Genomic DNA, 23,505 nt, shown 5'->3' on the forward strand with positions numbered 1-23,505 from the left:
GGACACTAAACCAACGATCTGATACATAACAAAGTTGATCTCACATGAAGGGTGTGCTCAGGAGAGTCCCCTGTGACTAAAAACTGCAGCTAGAACATCTCCATTGCCCGCCTCCCGTCCAGAATGTTCAGATATTGACTATTTTCAATGACTTATTGCTTTTTGTCCATGTTAAAATAGTTTTCTCCAATGTCCCGAGAGCTGCTTTAAACAAAGACAGAATTGTTTTAGACATGAGTTACTTCTAAAGGAGTTTGGTTGCTTAATTTAGCAAAGCGATTTATATAATCTAGGTAAGGGAGTGATCCTACTTTTGTCACCAACTGACCGTTTCTTTTCAACAATTAATTTTGCGTTTTGATGTCATTTTTCTTTTCAAAAGTAAGTCACATCGTATTGTGAGGCTCATAAATCAAAACTGAGTACCATTAGAAAGATATTATACTTCTAGCCTTTCTGCCCTGCTTTTCACTTCAGAACCAAATAGAAATTCAATTGTAAAGCTGTAAATTTTGTGTATCTATTTGGATTAACTCCACTCATAAATCCATGACTTTAATCTGCTCTCATCATTGTAGCCAGGTTTAGGTTGTCTGAAACCAGTGACTGTCTTAATGTAGTACAGGAAGTGGGACAAGACACAGTTGGAAACTGAAACCATCAAAAGTTTAATGTCATTAGCTAAGAATGGATCAACTAAGGGGGTCTAAACTTATCAAAAGCAGCAGCCCACAGACACTTGAAACTTCCGTGAGTCTCCATTTTCAGTCTGCTGCAATCCCACACCTAGTAAATGACTCCGGGCTGTAGACAGTCAGTGTTTGATGGTATCGGCTGCAGCTGAGCCCCTTGTTGCTGTTTTTTATTTTGCCGCAGACACACTGTCTCGGGTTTGCTTGAAGTGCCTCTGGAGTGCTGCCCGTGTGGAGCCAGTACATCCCCGAGGCCATGCAGTTTGACTTGGCTGTCAGTCCCAGCACCTGAGCGCTGTCGCAGCTCCAAAGGAGCAAAGAGGTCTCTGGGAACAGGCACATGTATAGGAGTCTGCAGAGAATACATCTGTTGTGCCTTCTGCTATTTGAACCTTTCCTGAAATGAGTCACCACTAGCTTAGTTCAGTAATTTATCATTACAGACAGATCTTGTTTGCACCTTGTGCAGCACTGCAACTTCAATCACAATAAGCTGATTTATTGGGACCTTTGATCCACATCCACAGTATAAAATCTCAAAGGAGAGAGGTTGAATTTTACTCCTACCCACCTGGTAGGTGGGCAGTTACGAATGAGCATGTTCCTTACCTGCTCATATCCTGACTGCGAAGTTCCCCTGCAGCATTTTGCAGGTAGAGGAGGCGTCTGCCTAAGGCAGGCCATAGCCTCAGTGATCTACCCAAATGGGGGGATTTTAGCATCAATGGAACCACAAATTTAACCGGAGCCCAGCAGGAAAGCAACTCTGGCCTTTCCGCTCAGGAGAAACTAATCTAAACACGGAAGAGGTCCTTTTACATAAAGATGCACATTTTTCACTGGACACCACGAGGAAATCTGTGTTGTCCTCAGCCCTGGACTTCGTTGCCTTCCCCCCCTTGAGACCTAGCACTTAACTGGAACTCATTGAGTGGCCAAAGCACTCTACAGGAAGGGGACTACAGCATTTAAATTGCTGGTTAAAATCTCTGCCACTTCCTGTGCTGGATTGGAAATCAGTTCACCAATGCAGTTTCCCACTGGAATCCTCTTCCGAGTTCAAATTCACCATGTAAACTTCGATTTTGGCTTTGGAGCATCTCCATAAGACATAGGAGCAGAAATTAGGCCATTTGGCTCATCGAGTCTGCTCCACCATTCAATCATGGCTGATAAATTTCTCAACCCCATTCTCCCGCCTTCTCCCTGTAACCTTTGATCCCCTTACTAATCAAGAACCTATCTATCTCGGTCTTAATTACACTCAATAACCTGGCCTCCACAGCCTTCTGTGGCAATGAATTCCATAGATTCACCGCTCTCTGGCTAAAGAAGTTTCTCCTCATCTCTGTTCTAAAAGGTCTTCCCTTTACTCTGAGGCTGTGCCCTCGGGTCCTAGTCTCTCCTAATGGAAACATCTTCCCTACGTCCACTCTATCCAGGCATTTCAGTATTCTGTAAGTTTCAATCAGATCCCCCCTCATCCTTCCAAACTCCATCGAGTATAGACTCAGAGCCCTGAAACATTCCTCATATGTTAAGCCTTTCATTCCTGGGATCATTCTCATGAACCTCCTCTGGACCATCTCCAGGGCCAGAACATCCTTCCTGAGATACGGGGCCCAAAATTGCTCACAATATTCTAAATATTAATATAAATTAATATAAGTATCTCCGTTTAGGTATTCACTCATGGCTGCAACACCAGGGCTAAACATTCACTTAGTATAGTACAGGATTCCTGATCTTGATCCTAGTATTAAGCTACCTCAATGTTTTTGATAAAAACATCGAGGCTGGGATTTTCTGGTCTCACCCACTGCGGGAATTGTCGCAGGCTTGATGGAAAATTTGATGGCCCAGCAAAAGGTCCGTTGACTTCAGGTGGGACTATCCTGCCCTGAGGGAAGAAAATAACCTTCATTGCACATTATCATTAGCATTCTTTGTGAAATAAAAGGAACACACTGATTTTTCATTGACGTGGCAACACATTCTGGTGGATTCAAAATCCCATTAATTTATTATCAATGCATTTAAGTAGCTGTTCCTAATATACTTAGGGTGAGCAGGAGAATAGTTTAGTGGTTAGGTCAAATGAACATGATGTAGATTAGAATACCAAATAGCTGTGTTAGGGTTCTGGCTGCATAGGGAGTGATCGGAATGCTACGCTTTGTACAATATAGTACAAATACAGTGTGACAGACAGCAATACTCGCATTGGGACAGTTTTGCTCTTAAAGGCCAAGATAGTTTAGCATGTAGGATTATTTGAATGAATTGTAATTGCTTCTTGTATTGAATCAATGTGCAACAAAACTCACATTAATTTAAACCTATCAAACTGTTGCTTGCCTTTGTCACTGGTGGCTGGTATCTGTAATAAGCAGTCAATTTCCAAAAGTGGATGAAACATGCCTTCGATATCCAAATTCGACAAGTGGAACCGTCTTGACTATCCTAATAACTAACTACATAGATGCTACTCATCATTGCTTTAATCCTGAAAGACAGGCCAATCAATTTAACCATCATAATGCAGCTGGTTTCTTAATAAGCTTGTGAAAGAAGCGGGATGTGATTGAGCGACATGGAAGATTTTCAGTAGGTATTTGCTGTTCTTCCATTCTGATGAAGCTCGTTGCATTGAAAAGCTTAACTCCAAACAATCAGCCAATGAGTAATAATAAAATAACTCAGCATCTCATTATAGCATCTACTGAGATAGTTACTGTGATTGTAAGTGGGACTTTCATGGTAGTTGTGGATATTTTGAGAGAATTCTGAAAAGTTTTCACATCAGGTAGAAAGAGATAAAATGCTACTTTTAAAAAAATACATTTTTAATGTATTTACATAGATAAATTACATAATACATAGATAAACTAAAAAGTCTAGAATTTCCAACTTAGAAGGGAAATTGAATATTGAGAAGATTTCTCCATCCAGCAATGATGGTCTATCTCTTGCTCCCTTGCTACCTCATGAAGATACTTAGTAGGATCTTTTCCGGTTGAATGAAGAGTGCTTTAGGACAAGAATCTTCCGTTTTATTTGCTATATTCCAGGATGATCATACCATCGAATATCTGTGCAACATAATGATAGGAAAACTTAAAAACAAGTGACCAATTAAATGTGACACTCCTCAGAGTTATTTTCTCAGTAATTGACAGCATTCACAGTTTACTTGGAATGGTAACACTGATGTACAGCCGTTTTGTTACAAATTGATTGCAGATATGCTTTTAGTACAACATGCTGAAAGGTGCTAATCACTGAAGCGTTGATTCTTGTACTAAATTTCTCTTTACTTTTTCCTTTCAGAAATCTAAAGAAAAGATAGGTTGCATGTGGAATGAGACCAGATAATGGAACAGAGTGAAATGAGCCTATAAACAACTGTGAAAATAACGGAAAAGGGTATTTTTTTTAAATGTAAGTTTTTATTCTTCCATATTAGTTGCCTACAGGGTAAATTGACTAAAGACCTGATAGGACTGATTTGATTCCCATTGTAAATCTTAGTAAATTACAGTGTTTTAAAAAATTTCTATCCTCCTCTATTTGCTACAATGCCGGCAGGAAAAGTAATTATGTCCAGCAAATTTCAAAAGAAGAAAACCAAGTGTTTTAGCGGTGTAAAACTGGATCATTGCATTCTTCATTCAGCTCTCAGTTGAATGACTGGCTTCACCGGTCACAACCAAATCATTTGTGGAACAGATTGCTCTTCTATAGTGCCCCACCTGTAACAAGATGATACAAGGTCTTTAACAGGGCGCCTGGAGCAGGAAGAGGGAGAGGAACAATGACTCAGAAAGGCCAGTTTTGGAAAAGACGATAGAAGGTGGAGAGGAGGTGGTGTGGGCAGAGAATGAAAGAGCAAGGGAAAAGGTAGGCAAGTGAGAATGAGAGAAAGGGAGAAAGAAAGAACTGGGGGGGGAGGGAAAAAGCTACATTGAACAATGAAAATAAAATGTCCTGCTAATGATGAAGTAGTGATCTGCCTAAGGGTAGGTCCACTGCTTATTACTCCACGGCTCATGGTCCTGTGCTTTCCTCTTCATAGGAGCCTCTCATTTTAAATTTCGATGAGCAATATGACTAGGGAAAAGAATCATGAGGTGGTTTCCTGTTGCCTTCCTCATATTAATATTAATAATATTTCGGCACAGACTAGAAGGGCCGAATGGCCTGTTTTCTGTGCTCTAGTGTTCTATGGTTCTATGTACACTTAAAGGAAACACAAGTCCTCTTCCTGAGGGACCTTCTGCCTCTAAGCAGCTGCTGTCCTTTGAATTTCTAGCTCTCCTGCTGTTACCACTGAAAATTCACTTGTCCTACCATAATAAAAATATCAAAATACTGTAGACGCTGGAGGTTGGAAATAAAAACAGAAAGTGCTGGAAAACCTCAGCAGGTCTGGTAGCATCTGTGGAGAGTGAAACAGGATTAACGTTTTGAGTCCAGTATGACTCTTCCGAAGAAGAATCATATCGGACTCAAAACTTTAACTCTGTTTCTCTCTCCACAGATGCTGTCAGGCCTGCTGGGTTTTTCCAGCACTTTCTGTTTTTATTATCACTGGTTCTACTGTTGGACATAGCTCATAATCCTGAGCCTGGGGCAACTCGCAAAAGGGCAGAGACAGGCATCCCCAGCAGTCTCAAATGACCCTACTACGCCTGCAGATGATGACAACCACAGGATTTACCCACACTCGGATCATGTTGCCCCCTCTGTCCACAAACACGTAAAAGAACAGTAATAGATGAGGAAGGTAAGAGAGAAACTAGCACTTGCAGAAATTAGGATGCCATCAGTTTACAAATTGCATAAATCAACACACCATGTACTAATGTGAAGAAATACCCTTTCATGCCTGAGTTGTGCCATCAATTGCCATTCTGCAAAGACTTCTTTCAAAACAGGAACATCTGGCAAATCAGGCAACATCTGGCGTTTTGGTTTCCAGTACAGTATGTTACTAATGAGGAATGCTTTTTTTAAAAGCCCTTAAAGCATCATTACAGGGTACTTTTTTCATATTATATCTTGCCCTTTTTTCCCTGAATTTGAGCATAAGAAAACTTACCACATCTAATACACATGAAAACGGAGTGGTTCATCCTCTTATTAAATCTGTTTCTACGAAAAAAATCCATTGGTGAGATTTCTCGTCAGATTTTAAGCACCTATTTTCAAGTTTCTTAGTCAAGTTTAATTATTACATTTAAAACAGATATAGATCTAACAAAAACATTTGTTCTATATCTAAGATACAAGATTATTACTTAAAGGCGAAGCTTGATTTTGACCTGACCCCTTTGTATGAAAATTCTGCCCCATTTCTTCATTCACATTAAACGAAACATTGAGCTTTGCAAGCCTAAGTGATCAGACCCACACTTACTAATTAGAGGTGGGAATAGGTTTAGTAGCATGGCACAAAGCACTAATGTTGTATGGTCATTTGGATCCCCTTCCTTTAATAATTTTGGAGCACGATGGAGAGATGGGAATAGAGGAATAATCCCCATCAGTGGAATTTGGGTCCAGAATAGCATTAGTAACAGTTACAGTTGACTTAAGTCTTTTAGGGCTAGGAAGGGGCAATTAGGCAGGGTTGTCCACCCTGGATCATTGTCCAATGAATGCTGTGGATATCGGGCAAGGACAGGGTTGGGCTCATTAGTCATTTCCCCTGTGGTTGAATTGGCTTCAAATACTCAGTGTGTTTGACCCACACATACAGAAGGGGCACTTGGGTCAGGGATCACAAAAACCAGACAGCAGTAAAATTACCTTACACCTTGCCAAAAGAGGAGGAGCAGAAAGAGAAATTGGCAAAATGAATAAATTATTAGTAGCTGCTACACAATTTCCCCCACTAATTTCCTCCTATATTCCCTTCCCCAGACATGACATGGGAAAATGGGACTTTTAAGTAGTGGGATTATGTTAATAGTAGAATAGAGTAAATTCCAGTTACACTGAAATATTATTCAGCAGCACACTGCTCATCATCACAGCATCAAATGAATGTTTTAGTGCAATGCCTAACACAATTGGCCATTTAAACTAACGTGTGAATTGAAGATGGAATCTATTGTCTTAAGAAATCAAAACATGTTAAGCTTCTGAATTTAAAAAGAGCAAGCACTTGAAAATGAGACAAAGCAGACATTCATCACTAGAAACAATATCCTATTGTTTCTTGCTGGAATAAATTGAAAGTAAAGACTTAGGGCTGTTGTGTGAGACAGTTCTTCAGGAGGTATTGTTAACTATGGTGTGTTGAGAGCCAAGTATATTCTAGACATCATTCTGTACAATTAGTCTCATAAAGAACTTGCCTTGTTTGCAATACATCTAATATTTCTCATTATCTTTCAATTGTCAATCCTTCCAGAAACAAGTATTGTATGCGTTTATTGCAAAAAATAATCTATAGTGTAATTACTTGCACCCCAATGACATGAATTGACATCAATGCAATGGCCAGCACAAGAAAAGGCATCACCAAATTAATTATGGAAATAGAATACAGCCAGTAATATTGGACCCACGTTGGGTCTGGTAAAGATCTTGTTCCATGGCAGGTTTTATATAAATTCCTACTGCCATAAAATAGATTCATACATAGAACAAACTGAACCACAATATCATCTCTCTAATGCTGTTACAACACCAATGATGGATCCATCATGTCTCCAATTTATCTAAGCCCTCTTAAAGATTATTTAGCAACCGTCAAAAGTGATCACTGCAAAGAGCACCATCTGGTACAGACAGTTTAAGTGCTACGCTTGGACCTGAGATGTCATTGTATGAGAGGCCAACATATAATTTGTACTAGCATTTTAAAAATTGTTAAATCAAAACTCCCAAAATTGGCCACTTTTGCACTAATCAATGATTCATCCTTGACTATATCCCCTTTGGTTGAAGTGGACATTAAAGATCCTAAGACACTCTTTGAAGATTAGGAAGTTATTGCACATTCTTCACTCAACTAACACTACATAAACCTTCAGATAAACCGATCATTATTCCCAATGCATTTTTGAAGATCATGTCAGGCACAAATGTCTTCCCATATTTGCCTACATAATAACCATCCAGCAGTTTGAAGATATTCATTGCATGTGAAGCATTTGGGCTATGTTGAGAATCTATATCAATGCAGACTTACTTCTTTTTGTCTGCCATCTTTTTGAGAAAACAACAAAACCTAGATCACCAACGTCATTCACCTGAGTCCAGGATGAGCTATTCTCACTTGCTGAAGTATTTGATTTACTCCAAATCCATGATACTGCACCACTACTCCTTCGGAGAGGCGATGGCGTCGTGGTAATGTTGCTAGACTAGTAATCCAGAGACACAGGGTAATACTCCCGGGACTTGGGTTCGAATCCTGCCATGGAATTAAAAGACTAATGATGATCATGAAACCATTGTGGTAAAATCCCATCTGGTTCACTAATTTCCTTTAGGGAAGGAAATCTGTCATCCTCTGATCTGGTCTGGCCAACATGTGACTCCAGACACACAGCACAGCAAAGTGGTTGACTCTGAAATGGCCTAGCAAGCCACCCAGTTGTAACAAACCGCTACAAAGTCACGCAAAAGGAATGAAACCAGATGGACCACCCGGCATCGACCTAGGCACCGGAAATGACAATGGCAATCGCAGCCCTGTCAGCTCTGCAAAGTCCTCCTTACTAACATCTGGGGGCTAGTGCCAAAATTGGGAGAACTGTCTCACAGAACAGTCAAGCAACAGCCTGACATAGTCATCCTCACAGGATCATACCTTACAGATAATGTCCCAGGCTCCACCATCACATTCCTGGTATGTCCTGTCCCACCAGCAGGGCAGACCCAGCAGAGATGGCGGTACAGTTGGGAGGGAATTGTCTGGGGAAGTCCTCAACATCGATTCTGGAACCTCCTGCTGATTACCACGTACTGTTCTCCCTTAGCTGATGAATCAGTGCTCCACCATGTTAAACATTACTTGGAGGAAGTACTGAGGGTGACAAGGGTGCAGAATGAACTCTGGGTGGGGGATTCAATGTCCATCACCAAGAGTGACTTGGCAGACCAATACTGACTGAGCTGGCTGAGTCCTAAAGGACATTGGTGCTAGGCTGGATCTGCGGCAGGCGGTGAGGAAACCAACTAGAGGGAAAAACATACTTGACCTCATCCTCACCAACCTGACTGCCACAAATGCATCTGTCCATGACAGTATCGGTAGGAGTGACCACCGCACAGTCATTGTGGAGATGAAATCCCACCTTCACATTGAGGATACCCTCCATCATGTTGTGTAGCACTACCACCGTGCTAAATGGGATCCATGAGGCACTGTGAGCCATCAGCAGCAGTAGAGTTGTACTTAAACATAATCTGTAACTTCATGGCACGACATATCCCCCACTCTACCATTACAGTCAAGCCAGGGGAGCAATCCTGGTTCAATGAAGAGTGCAGGAGGGCATGCCAGGAGCAGCACCAGGCATACCTAAAAATGAGGTGCCAGCCTGCTGAAGCTATAACACAGGACTACTTGCATGCCAAACAGCATAAGCAGCAAGTGATAGGGCTAAGCGATTCCACAACCAATGGATCAGATCTAAGCTCTGCAGTCCTGCCACATCCAGTTGTGAATGGTGGTGGACAATTAAACAACTCACTGGAGGAGGAAGCTCCACAAATATCCCCTTCCTCAATGATGGGGGAGCCCAGCACATCAGTGCAAAAGATAAAGTTGAAGCATTTGCAACAATCTTCAGCCAGAAGTGCCGAGTGGATGATCCATCTCGGCCTCCTCTGGAGGTCCCCGGCATCACAGATGCCAGTGTTCAGCCAATTTGATTCACTCCACGTGATATCAAGAGACGGCTGAAGGCACTGGATAGTGCTAAGGTTATGGGCCCTGACAATACTCTGACAATACTAATGAAGATTTGTGCTCCAGAACTTGCTGCGCCCCTAGTCAAGTTATTCCAGTGCAGCTACAGCACTGACATCTACCTGACAATGTGGAAAATTGCCCAGGTATGTCCTGTACACAAAAAGCAGTACAATTCCAACCCGACCCATTACCACCCCATCAGTCTACTCTCGATCATCAGTAAAGTAATGGAAGGGGTCATTAACAGTGCTATCAAGCGGCACTTGCTCAGCAATAACCTACTCACTGACACCCAGTTTGGGTTCCGCCAGGGCCACTCAGCTCCTGACCTCATAACAGCTTTGGTTCAAACATGGAAAAAAGAGCTGAACTCCTGAGGTGAGGTGAGAATGACTGCCCTGGGCATCAAGGCCACATTTGACTGAGTGTGGCATCAAGGAGCCCTAGCAAAAGTGGAGTCAATGGGAATCAGGGGGAAAACTCACTGCTGGTTGGAATACTCCTCACTTGCCTGGATGAGTGCAGCTCCAACGACACTCAAGAAGCTTGATATCATCCAGGATAAAGAAGCCCGCTTGTTTGGCACCACATCCACAAACATTCATTCCCTCCACCACCGGTGCACAGTAGCAGCAGTGTGTACCATCTACAAGATGCACTGCAGGATTTCACCAAGGCTTCTTCAACAGCACCTTCCAAACCCACGACCACTAGCATCTAGAACAACAAGGGCAGCACATACATTAGAACACCACCCCTCCAAGTTCCCCTCCAAGTCACTCACCATCCTGACTTGGAAATATATCGCCACTGTCACTAGGTCAAAATCCTGGAACCCACTTCCTAACAGCGCTGTGGGTGTATCTACACCACATGGACTGCAGTGGTTCAAGAAGGCATCTCACCACCAACTTCTCAAGGGCAACTAGGGATGGGCAATAAAGGCTGGCCCAACCAGCGAAGCCCACATCCCGTGAATGAATTTTTTACAAATGCAGTTATGACAGAGAAGAAACAAAACTCAGTACTCCTTAGACACTTCTTTAGAAAAATCATGCTGAAGTTTGAAATTTAGGGATGAAGATTCTGATGTGGTGCTCCTTGGAACAGACTGGGAAACCTCAGTATCCTGCCCACTAAAATGACTGGGCAGAAAGGTACAAGCTAGGTGTGCAATATGGGCTCCTGGTGTGCAATAAGGAGAAGTTTATCAGAAGCTTTACCCCTTAAGTTTTAAAGTCTCGAAAGTCCAATCATAGCAAAAGGCCAAGAAAGATCAGCATTGTAGTTGGAATGGACGGAAGTCTTTTTATGAATGCTTTTATTTAAAATGGAAATAACTACAAAATACACCAGCTAAGACATTTCTTTGCTGCACTGTGGGTATTGTTTAAGTGCATAGGCAGGACACTTTGCCTCTAATAGACTGAAATTTAATGTATTTTTTTAAGAAAGGCCGAGGCAAGCAGCCAACTGGTTACACAACAGAATTTATAATGAACCTCCTACAGACAATGGAAACGTTCATCCACTGTGCTTGGGCCGAGGCTAAGCGTCCTACAAGAGAAAATGTGAGTCAGTGGTGAGTTACTCATAGACAAAACCTCATTTACACGCATTTGCCCATTTCAAAAATCAATCTGAATCACATAGTTAGCGAAAGCAACTGTGCTTAAAACATAAAGGTAAAAGGCCCCGTGCACCTGGAATCGGTGTTACATCCAACATTAAACTACTAACTTTGTTACGACCAGGTGAGGAGGGGTCGAATGCCTCCCCTCTTTGCCTTCTCCTCAATTGACTGCAACAGATTTTTTTGTTTCAAACGTATACTTGCCAGTTTTGTGAGTGCTTAGTTATTTACTCAGTGAGATCATAGAAGAACCAATAGGACAGGTTTTTTTGAGTTTAACAAAGGAAGAAGTTAGCTTTATTGTACTTCAAGCGATCCAAGTAAAATAACAAAATACACACCAACTTTCACACACATTCATTTACTCACCCCCCCACCCCACCACCCCCCCCCCACACCCCCACACACACAGACACACGCACACGCACAGATTACAGAGTGGGGAAGGGTAGGCTGGCCAAATTAAGATTCCATAGAAAAAGTGAGAGTATACAGGGCATAATTTGACCGTACCTCCGTTGGCAGGTTTGTAGGAGGAGCATGGCCATAAAACTCTCTGGATGGCCTTCCAACTGGGCTCTCGCCCGCCCCGACCTCTTCACAATTTTGCAGTGGGATATGCGAGCCCTAGGCCGGCCCCCCTTGCTCTTTCCCCAATTGAGGCCTTTAATGACCCTGCTCAAGCCTCAGGCAGGAAGCTGGGGGCATGCCTCCATCATCAGCCTCCTTTTAAAATTGGGTGCCCCCCCCCCCCCCCCAAAAGGATCTAGGCCCTTCGGGTGCTTCTTCCCCAACTGGTCTCTCCACCAACACCACTAACCCCCTTCTACCCACACCCCTGGGCCTCACCTCCCTGTCCTGAGACCCCCAAAACTTACCCAGTCCTGGAATCCTGAGACTTAGGCACTGGGGATTGCTTGTCCTTCCAGCTTCTGGCGCTGCTGGGACTATAGAGCTACCAGACAATCGGATTAGCCGGCAACTCTCTGAGGTGGGACTTCTTCCTCCATGAAGGGCTGAATTCCTGCCACCAGCCAATTAACACACCTTGGCGTGTTAAATGGCTGTGGGACAGCTGGTAGCAACGGAAATGTGTTTGTCGCCTACTCCTCAGATGGCAAGAAGGGAAATTCCACCACCCTAAAAACCCTAGCCACTGTCTGTAGTATGGTGACTCAGCTGGCTTCCAGCTGAATTCGATGATCTCGATGCTTCCGATTTAAAGATGTAGATGACTGAGTTGGTTGTTCTTCAGAAGACAGTAGTGCTTGGTTGGATCATTTTAAGACATCTCTATCTACAGCAGGGTGTTCCTGGATGATTACAGTCAGCAAACGGGGCTCGATGCTTACAAGGTGAGTTGGAGGGAAAAAGGAGGCAGGAAGGGCCCCACTTAGGTCTTCCCCCTAAGCTGCTTGTCCTCAGTTCTGCTGAGAAAACATGTGCTTACAACATAGCAAGGGTTGGCTTGTCATATGTCCTTCCCTCTCCAACTGCTGGGGAATTTTTAAAAAAAGACATTGTCCATGTATTCCAAAGATGACTTGATTGGCTTATGCCTGGAAGCCAGCTTACCCAGGGACCTATTGCCCAACCAATTGGTCTTAATGAGCCATCTCCAACCATTGAATACCTCAGGTGATTGCCTTGCTAATGAGACAGGAGATGCAACTCCTTCACATCCCCCGAAAGTCATTGTTTTTAATGAGTTTTCAGACAGATGGATTCCACTCCAATAAATTGGAATGTGGAATGTATAATAATTGGGGTTAGCCATCTTGGGCTGTGAGTTCAAGTTACTTCGGTCTCTGTGTTTTTAAAAAGTCTGCTTTTAAAATTTCAATTCAGGTTTCCAGCTGGTGGATTAAAAATCATTATTTAGCATAAGGCACATCTTCATGACAATTTACACAATTCAATGCATCTCTGTGCTTCAAATCACACCTCAGTTCTTAGGCTCGACAACTGCCTTTGAGATGAAATGTTAAACCAAGGTCCCCATCTGCCCTCTCAGGTGCATCTTAAAGATTGCATGGTACTATTTTGAAGACGAGCAGGAGAGTTATCCTCAGTCTCCTGGCCAGTATTTGCCCCTCAATCAACATCACTAAAAAAAGCAGATCATCTGGTCATTATCACATTGATGTATATGTTCAATATGGCTGCCACATTTCCTGCATTACAATATTGACTGCACTGCAAAGGTGCATTGCATGTCCAAGAATGTCCTGAGATCATGAAAGGCACAACATAAATGCAATACTTTCTATATTTTGTTTCTATATTAAGCTTCATAAACGTGCGGTCAGTTATTTTCTTCTATTTAGATGATTATTGCAGGAAAGTAAATGCCAGTGAGGTACATGCCATAAATAGTGCCCAATATCAAGAATAGAAGGCATCCAGGGGTGTCCAAAATTCGGGGCCGTAAATACAAGATAGTCACTAATAGGTCTGTTAAGGAATTCAGGATAAACTTCTATACCCAGATAGTGATAACATTGTGGAATATGCTACTACATGGAGTAATTAAGGCAAATAGCATAGGTGTATTTAGGGGGAAGCTAGGTAAATACATGAGGGAGAACAGAATCAAAGTATGTGCTGATAGGGAAAGATAAAGTAGGGTAAGTGGAGGCTCATGCGGAGCATAATCACCAACGCAGACCATTTGGGCTGACAGCTGCTTCAGGCCTGTAATTGCTAAGTAATTCTATGTAACCACACAACTTGAAAGCTATGGTATATTAGCCTGACAGCAGAGTTGATCATTAGAGTAAAAATGGATGGATGCAAAATGAAAGCAGCATCAACTCCATCCCGAATCATCCTTTACTTTTGTATTCTAACTATGAGAAAGGGCATCACTAGACCATCATCCCTGTGCAATAGCCAGCAAAGCTGCAGCAGAAGCGATCCAAAGAGCAAGGACACATAACCAAAAGCTTTGAAGATACTTATCCCAACATAGCTATGTGATTTGAAATTGTATTTACAGAGCTTCAGGGTGGTAGTACAGTTAGAATTATAGTTGGAACTTGCACACATGCAGTTCACATCATGGGATAACGCACTAAATCAGACCCCTCTCCCTCCCACCCAGTAAGTATTAAATAGGTCATTTTAATCTGTTTCGCTGTGCATTCATGCCAGAGCTTTAATAGATCATTAGGCTAGAAACAGCCTCATTTGATGAACTGGAGCCTAAATATGCTTTTCCACCTGAAGAGAGATGAGCAAGAAAATAATGGGTGTACAAACCATTAAGAAACCCATGTGGGGTGGAAATAAGTTACATTGATGCCATACCAACATTCCGCAACAGTGCTATGGGTTAAATAAAACTTCAAACAGCAAAGTGGGAGGAATAGACCCATTGGCAAAAATACAGTTATCCAGGCATATGAATTTTTTTTAGCACAATACAAAAGGCATTAAATTTAACTCCTGGTTTCTGCTGGGGAATGAATCTTGCCACCTGAGTTGTTTGGAGGAGGAAGGGGAAGCTGATGGTGGAAGAATCTCGGTCAGGCATCAAATGCTTCTCCCGGTGGATAGACTAAGCAGCAACTCCAATTGCATCCACCTGACTGCTGTAGGCTGGTCCGCCCCAGTCTCGCCACCGAAGGAACAGAAGGCAGGATCTAAGACTGACAATCTCAGGCCCGATGGAAGCTTGAATCAGCCCAGATGGCTTCACTTAGATTATAGGACTGTAGATAGCAATCAGCTAGGATTGCTTACACTTCTTTTTCTTTCCTTTTGTAGGCTGAGGAAGGAAGGGGTATAACAATGCAGTCTTTGATATTGTATGACGACTGGAGCTCAACTCCTTACATCTCCAGAGTAGTTTTTAGATTATAGCAAGGAAAAATGACCAAATTATTTCAAACAAGGATTTAAAAAGTTTTTCAAATTTTTATTTCACTGTAGAGGACACAGCATGTTTTGCCTTTAATAGACTGAATTTCCCACTCTTTATTTGAGTGTTACATAGAATTTCAAGCACAGAAACAGGCTATTTGGTCTTTAACTACTAGCCTCAGCTTACTTCACTTAATCTCACCGTATCACCATATCCTTCTATTCCTTTTTCTGATTTAATTATTTTATGTCTCTACGAGGTGCTTTGGGGTGCTTGTTTACATTAAAAGTGTTGTTGTTGATCTGCCCTCCATTACAGATTTGGTTCAATTTAAGTTCTATTTCCACTTATTCTCCAGTATTATGTGTATCATTATAAAATGTTACGGTCAGCACATGTTTTCTGTGAGCTGTAGAAACTGAGACAGCAACTCATACATCGAGGAACATGCTACATGTATTAGATTGGCTTGATCCAAATCAGTTCCACTTTTTGGTTCGCTTCTCTGAGTAACTGGAGATCTGAACTCTGCATTCAGCCTTATTTGATGCATTGGGACCTTTAAAAGAAGTCTTTCCATCCGAAGGGTCAAGGGGAAGAAAATAATGGGTGTACAAACCATTACAGAATGTTCTGTCAGAATAGTGAACAGTCCACGATAACAGCATTATCCTTAATACAGCAGTCGCAAATTTTAGTTTTAATTTTCTAGAAAAGACCCATTGCTACTTTTACTTCATAGAATTGTCCTTATGTTAATATGGAGGTAATGCATTGTTATTGCCCTGGGCATACTTTATACAATAATCTTTCAAACAGTGTGATGTGGGGTTTACCAGTACTGTTCATTTTCTGGTATCTAATCCAGACTGACAGCCAGGATGATAGTGTTCCCTTTCCATTGGCTGCTAAAAGGATCTTGGCTGAAACAAGATTTAGGCAGCTTTAAGCCAGGTCCCCACAATGGGCACAACTTCATATATTTAAATCACCCACAGACTCGGCATACGTAGCAGGAGTTTTGCGCTTTCAATCCAGGGTCACATGGAAAGTCAAAATGGGGAATACAGAAGAAACCCCCCCTGCTGTGTCTTTTGGAGGTTGAGATTTAGGCACATCATCGGTGGAGAGGAAAAGTGAGGAGCTCTGCATTATAACAAAACTGGATTTGACAATACTTTAAATCAAACAACGTTATAGTAGAAACATCTCTCTCTTTGGTACTTTGCTGCAAGCTAACATTTTAAATACACATATATGTTCAAGTATTTGTAGCTTTTATTTCAAGCCCTGTGCTCTGCAGTCAGAATGACTTTACAACGTTCATACAAAAACCAGTAGCAACAATTGCAATTATAGACTTTTCCATTGCTATTTTAAGGCCTGCTCTCATCTTCTAGGCTGTAGAGGAACTTAATGCTGTTATCAGAGCAACCTTGTTTTTTTTTCTGGTGTCACACAGAAGATTACAAGGCCGGTGTGCATCCAGTATGGAAGGTGATGGTGACAGAGTTCTTGTTATAGAGTGAAGAAGATAGCCATCAAGTTTGATCCAGATCCTGGGGCTTTATAATGACACCATAACAGACCAAATCACACCATGTAGCCACATAAGATGCCATGAATTTATTATTATCCGTTGTAAGCAAAGGTTAGGAGAAAAGACACATGAAGAGAATTTCATAAAAATCTCCGGGAAGATTTCATTTTTATTAAGCAGCCAAAAAACAACCCTCACAATGTAGGTTTATAATTTTGTTACAAAAAATGTATCTTCCTTTGTATTCTTGGAATTTTGTGAGAAATGATTCATGAGGTTTGACAGCTTTGTCAGTTGAAATAAACTCGGTGAATAACATGGAAAACTCTTCTGAAAGATGAACAAATGAACGCTAAGGAATCATCAACAGGCTGAAGTACCAGTATCATGATTTAGATTTGGTCTCCTTAATAGTGCTCTTTGATCCCTGGGATTGTAAGCATTATATTCCAAAGAAAACACTGATTCACTCAAAGTCAGGTACTTGCATCATTTAACATTTCAATGATGCTCAATTAAAAGGTCCAACAGCTGCCCTCACTCTTCACTTTGAGTTTGTTCCAGTTTCATCATGCAGTTTGGCAGCTTTAATTTCAATACAGATTTCCATGTTCAGCCGTTGAGCGTGCTTTGCAACATCTTACAGTAGCAATTAGTCTAATCTCTCAGATCAAAGGAAGCAGGCTGCTGGAGAGCGAGAAAGCCCAGGGTGCAATTAATAATGGGCAGTAAATCCACTTCAGAAATTACTTTTCAGTCAGAAACTAATTCTTTCTGCTTTGAAGTCATGTTCCTTTGCAAAATTGGTCAGTAGACCTCATTTTATTCCATTAATGTGTTTCCGTGCCATTCCCCGAGTATCTGAGTCAAGTGGGCAATTTCTCCCACTTAAAGAATATTGATGGACATTTTTTTCACATCTGCTTAGAGTTGAACAAGTCATTTTAATGCTGGTTAAGTTACAGTCTTTTGACCTATGTGACCATTATTTCAGTTAAAAAATATGTCACTTTTAGTCCAGCAATTTTTTAAAGATCCTTATGTATGATTATTTTGACTCAAGCGTCAGCGGTATCATTATCAAAATGATCTTACAGGGAGGGGGTGGCAGGGGTAATGAATGGAAGATGGCAGTTGGTTTGAAGCTGTCGCACATCCCTTTAATCCATTCATTTGTTTAATTTAGTGGAGCAGAGAAACCATACATAATTTTGAAGGAAACATTAAAAATCAAGTATTAAACCATACTTATCCATTGTACATCCAGGAGGCTATGCAGTCTTGTGCTTAATTCATCCCCTTTGACATTTAAGCCCTCCTTCGCTCCCCCTCACATCTTCACCAATGGGAATATGTTTAAGTGCAGAGGAACTTCATTGGATGGATATATCACTGTAGAGTTGAGTACTAGACCAGAATGAAGTTATACATAATAAATATGTTAATGTGGTTACCATTCTCTGTTTAAAACATGAAGCTTGCTGACTGCAAGCAAGTTAATGTTATTTAATAACTCAGAACCAAAATAAAACCTTCCAGGTTGGAGTAGTTTATGTTCTCCGCTAGTTTTTGCACTTTCAGGATCATTTTGCTACTTCTGTATGCTAAGTGGATACAAAAATATCAAAAGGGGCCAGCATTGAAAAGCATAACCTAGTCATGGTTATCTTCCAAATTTAGTACTTAACACACTGGTACCTTCCCAGAAACTAGAACAATTATAGAATGACAGAATTACAGCTCAGAAAGGAGGCCATTCAGGCCATGCCTCTTTGAAGGAACTATCCAATTAGTCCCACTCCCCGTCTCTTTCCCCACAGCCCTGCACATATTTTCCTTTTCTGATATCTATCCAATTCCCTTTTGAAAGTTCCCATTGCATCTGTTTCCACCACCATGTCTGGTAGTGTTTTAACTTTTAAGGCAAGTTCCTAAAATACTAAGAACCTTAAAAAAATAATCTGTTTAAAGGGCAGAGCAATGTTGTTCCTTTACAAATATCAAAAGCTTATTTTTTTGTTTGCATTGTTACAGAGCCCACTAACTTCCCACATGGAAACCAGCTCATCTTAATTCAGCCCTTTATGATTCACCTACACAGCCGGTATATAAAAGCTTTCTACTTCACCATACCATAACTCAAGCATACCTGAAGCCCATTAAACATCCCTAGTGTGCTTACTTTACAACACAGTATCTCAGCAAAGACTCCTGTTATTCCATTAAACTACTTAATGCCATCACAGCAAGATTATTGACAAGGACGAGCATGTAACAGAGGTTTGTTTGTTTTTCCTTAAGCTATATTGTTGTGCGTATTAATGGATCCTGCACACCATTTGGTGGATAAAAATTAGCAGCTAAGTTCAGTTTAGCAGCTAACCATGAGATATGAGTGACCTCTGCTAACTAATTGACCATTTAATTAGGTAAAACTAACTAGCAATTACTAGGTGTTTTCTACTGATATCTTTTTCATAATTTAAATTTCTGATGAAAGCTTTTCCAGCATCCAAAGAGTTTTCTGTTACGAACTTGCTTAAACTTGATAAGATTGTTGAAGTGATTGAAGTAATGTGATACCTTCTGGAGATGGGTGTGTAGCCCTTTGGGTGGAAATTGTGGTCAAATGAGACGCCTGAGTAGGGGAACGTTCACCTAACCGGTGGAGGGAGAAAATGACTAGTTCTGGAATATGAAAGATGAGAAGGAAAACGAAAAAAAAAAAAATCAATTTTCGCTTCAACATTCATTGCTTTATTGGAACCAACCACATTTAAATATAGTCACAGCATTGCGACATGGTTCAAACCTCGTGGTGTTCTTTTTGATAGATTGGAACAATGCTAGGTGCAGTTCCACACAGATCTCATATCTCTTTGAAGTTGCCTTATTACCGACTGAACATGTTCATTTAGTATTTAACCAATAAGGGGTCTAAATGACCTTTCTCCCAACTAATCATTGACAGATCACATAGCATTACAAAATGCAGAGGGAAGGAAAATGGATCTGGGAATTGAACCTGTGACTTTGAGTTGAATTGGCCGAACTTGGCTGGGACCACAGTAGGACACCTTGAATGGCTTCTGCTTCCTTCTAGACTTCTGGCAGAGATAGAATCAAGTCGGGCCATGGTGCCTGCCATGATCTCATAGCTGAACACTTGCTAAGTAAGCTGACCGAGAAAGAAAAGAACTAATAGAACCAATGCAGCGGCTGTGGTCAAAGCCTCTGGGGAGGTTGGGGGAAGTAAACTGAGGGGAATTAAGTGAGGGAATTAAGCTCACCAAGGTGCACAGTAAATGACAAACCAGCACTTTTCAGTTAAGGGTTTGAGATGACAGGATTGTCAGCTTTCACAACAATCATAGAAATTAGCGTAGTTAATATTCATTCTGCAAGAGACTTCATAGAAACACACAGGAAAAAAAATCCTACTCCGGAATTAGAGCCAGATTAAACGAGAGTTTGTGACAAATCAACCTGAGTTTTGTAAAGATTTTGTTTGTCTCGGCAAGTGGATCCAATCAAAGCTCCTTATGTATTGATTTAAGTCTATATTGACCAGAAAACGGATTTTAATTCAATTATCAGAAATGAAAGGCTAAAAAAAGTAACCAAAGATAACCATCTATGAGGCCAACTGAGTTCACATCTGTTTTGCTGGCAAATGTTTCGCACATGTCCTTTTGGCTGCAAACTGTTACTGTTAGTATGCAACAGCCTGGGAACATTGGATATTTTCCCTTGTTGTAGCAAAACGTTCCCACCTCAATCAGAACATTTGCAATGCTAGAGTGAAGCAAAGTTTCTTGAATCTGAGTGGAGCGTTTAAAAATAATCACATTGCAATATGGAACATATTAACTCAAACGACCCTCCTGGCTGCTGGACTGCATAATCCTAAAATAGCACTACCACATTAAGAAGCACAAACCTGGCTTTCTTGGGTGTGGGTGGAATGTGTCTTGTTAATGCAGCTTCAAGCTTCTTTTATGTGGGGTGTTCCCATGGAAATACATCAGTCACGATGTTCCCAAAGGAATGTGGTATTGAATGAACTGTTTTTTTATTTAAAAAATTAAATGTTGGCACTTACAAAATTAAAAACATTTAACATTAGGCTGGGCCAGCATCTCTGTAGGAGAGACTTGACTCAGGACCAGAAAGTTCTGACTGTTGGAGTCACTGACTCAGTGATATTAGAATTCGTTTTGCTTCACTGGCTGGGTTTCCCTCCTCAGTTTGAACTGAACCACACAGAGGAGCAGCAAGAAGCACAACTGGCAGGACCACCCGCTCCTCACATTGCTCCTCACCTCGTTTCCAGAACATTCCTGCTGGCAGTTCTGAAGAGGTCCAGTCATCAAATCTATCTTGTCCTCCCAGCAAAAAGAAGGGAGATGTAAGAAGTAAAACTATTTTTTTTGAAAAAAAGAAATATTTGACCTGTTGATCTGGAAGGGGGCATTAATCCTATTGTAGCTAGTGCAGCTGTGGTTCTGACCCAGAGGATTAAAGAGACGACCCAAGCTCTTAATAATTAAAGGCTCAAAGAGATCATGTTGATCCATGCAGGTACACAGATGCTACCAAGGATAGAAATAAAAATTATTTTTTCCCTCCCCTCTGGGAATAAATCTCATCTTCTCTTCAGTCAAAGCAGAACATGCGGTTCAGGATATCTGAGCTGTGCCATGCCTCGTGACCCAGGAGGAGATGCTCTAATTCACGCACTCCTCCCGGAGATGGACTGGTTAAGACAGTTACTTCGATTTGACATGGGTCGCTGGCCATTTCCACGACAGATGCCGTTAGCAGTTCAAGGCCCCCCGTGGAGATCAGTGATCAAACACAACCTGATCCCAGATTCAGGTCTGTCATTTCTAGTTTAATGTCAGATTTTAAACAAGGGTGGTGGGGTGGGAGGGGTAAAGTGCAGGACTTTTCCCGGGCACTTGCTTTTTAAAATTTACAAGTGACACACTTACCAAAGCTTATCTGGAAAATACGCAATTAGTTGAAAGAAAAGGACTGATAATCCTTCTGAGCCATCTTTAGGGGTTGATTCCAATGCACTAAATACATACTTGCATTTTAAGAGAAATTATTATTCTGTTGTTTTTTTTTCTGAGAAAAGTTATTTCAATTTTGCTTTGGGTCTCTAATATAATAATCCAATCATTTTTGTATCTAAGTAACTTTAAAATTAGAATACAAAATTGAATACTTAATATTTAGGCTATCCCCTTTCTAGAAGGAAGGTCCCAATCCCTCATCTGTTTGTAAACAGGACACAATAATAATTACTAACTTAGTATGTGGTTGGAGTATATTCTGGCGTGTGTTTTTGCATCATATTTGATCCCAAAAAATTAAGCCAATTTACTGTAAAAAAAAAGTCTGAATCACACCAAACATTTAAAGACAGGTTTGTATTTCCAATCTTATAATATAGCATTCCATTTAATCACTTGATGACTGCAGTTATTCACATTACTAATTATACAGAGACTCTGGGTAATTTCTTTGCCTTTTGAACTTTTAACTCACTCCTCGTGTATTCAAGCGTCACTCAAATCTGCATAATAGATCAAAATGTAAGTTCCAAGTACGGTACAGTCACTCAAAGCAGTACCTTAAACCTACTTCTTCCATCCATTGTCTTCAAGATTCATTTCATACCTCCTGAGAAAATGCATAAGTATTAGTAGTTAGTATGACACAGCACGTTTGCTGGGGCTTTGATGCTTTGCGGGTTTTCCAATTATCTGGCCTTCATGAAATTGTCTGAAGGTCAACTGAGTTAATTCAAACAGGGAGTGAAACTTGACCTGCCACAGAAGCCACAGTTGTCGGCACTTGCAAGAGATGGAGTTCCGTGGGACCCACGGCACTGAGCTATGGGAATGAATCATCAGCTTTGCTGCAATTAATTCCACTGCTTAAAAAAAACCCAAATCGTACGACATTTAGCTTCCTATTAGGCTTGATCAGAAATCCTCTCCATAAGACCAAAAGGTAAAGTTAGCTTTTTGTAGTTCACAAGACAACAATCGTTCATTGCAATGTGCTGCAAGACTTTTCTTTGTGATTGAGAAAATAGTTTGTAGGAGTATCTTGATTAATATGATGCCGCAATTTTCAATCCTGTCATTTGTCTGGTAGCAAATTGTCTTCATCCAATAAAATGACCTTTATGGTGGCCACCATCCCCAATTATCCTGGTATTGTCATAATACCAGATCACCCTTACCCAACCCGAACATTGGATTTTCCAACTCTTTGATATAATCCTGGGGGTTTCCAGGATGACCTTTAACCCACCCACCCAGTTAAAGAATCTTCACTCCCTGCAACCCCCTCCACCCGCCATCACCAATATTTTTCTAAGAAAGGGAAATTTAAAAAAAAAAGAAAAACCCATTTTTGTAATGCAACAACAGAAAGCACCAGCAAGTTGATGCCTGTGGAGAGGAAGAGACAACTATGTTGTTGATGCAAATCCTTCTTCAAAATTGATGAGGGTCTTGATAGATGCTGACTGGGCTGCTGTGGGTTTCAAGCATTCCCTGGGTGTTTTTTTTTGCTTTCAAAATCTGTCTTTTCCTTTAAGGTTGAACCATTCAGATTTCATTTATTTATCTCATCAGATTTCTACAGCTCTACCCCATAGTGTGGATAGCTGTTGAATGTGGGCTTCTTGGTGGCCATGATTAATGTTGTCCCAAGGCTGGCCAGCAGGAGGTGCAATTCTGTCGACCGGGGCTGGGAAGCAGGCACTCCCTATTTAAATGTAAGTCATTCTATGCATTCTGTATGAGAAGCCCCTTCGGAGGA

At 41.1% G+C, this 23,505-nt stretch overlaps 2 long non-coding RNA genes across 2 annotated transcripts in view; both read left to right on the top strand.

Moving 5' to 3' along the window:
• Positions 1–4,240, top strand: part of LOC144692790 (uncharacterized) — a 44,594-nt gene extending 40,354 nt beyond the window's left edge. The window contains exon 3 of the long non-coding RNA XR_013579393.1: positions 4,023–4,240. This is a non-coding gene — a long non-coding RNA (uncharacterized LOC144692790). The remainder of the gene's footprint in view (positions 1–4,022) is intronic.
• A 6,831-nt stretch (positions 4,241–11,071) lies between these two features.
• LOC144692642 (uncharacterized) lies at positions 11,072–21,493 on the top strand. The gene is made up of 3 exons (XR_013579361.1): positions 11,072–11,206; positions 16,523–16,599; positions 18,697–21,493. It is a non-coding gene; the product is annotated as an uncharacterized LOC144692642 (long non-coding RNA).
• Positions 21,494–23,505: the final 2,012 nt, after the last annotated feature.

Source organism: Cetorhinus maximus, chromosome 17 (genome assembly GCF_964194155.1).
Source record: "Cetorhinus maximus chromosome 17, sCetMax3.hap1.1, whole genome shotgun sequence".
Lineage (NCBI taxonomy): Eukaryota > Metazoa > Chordata > Chondrichthyes > Lamniformes > Cetorhinidae > Cetorhinus > Cetorhinus maximus.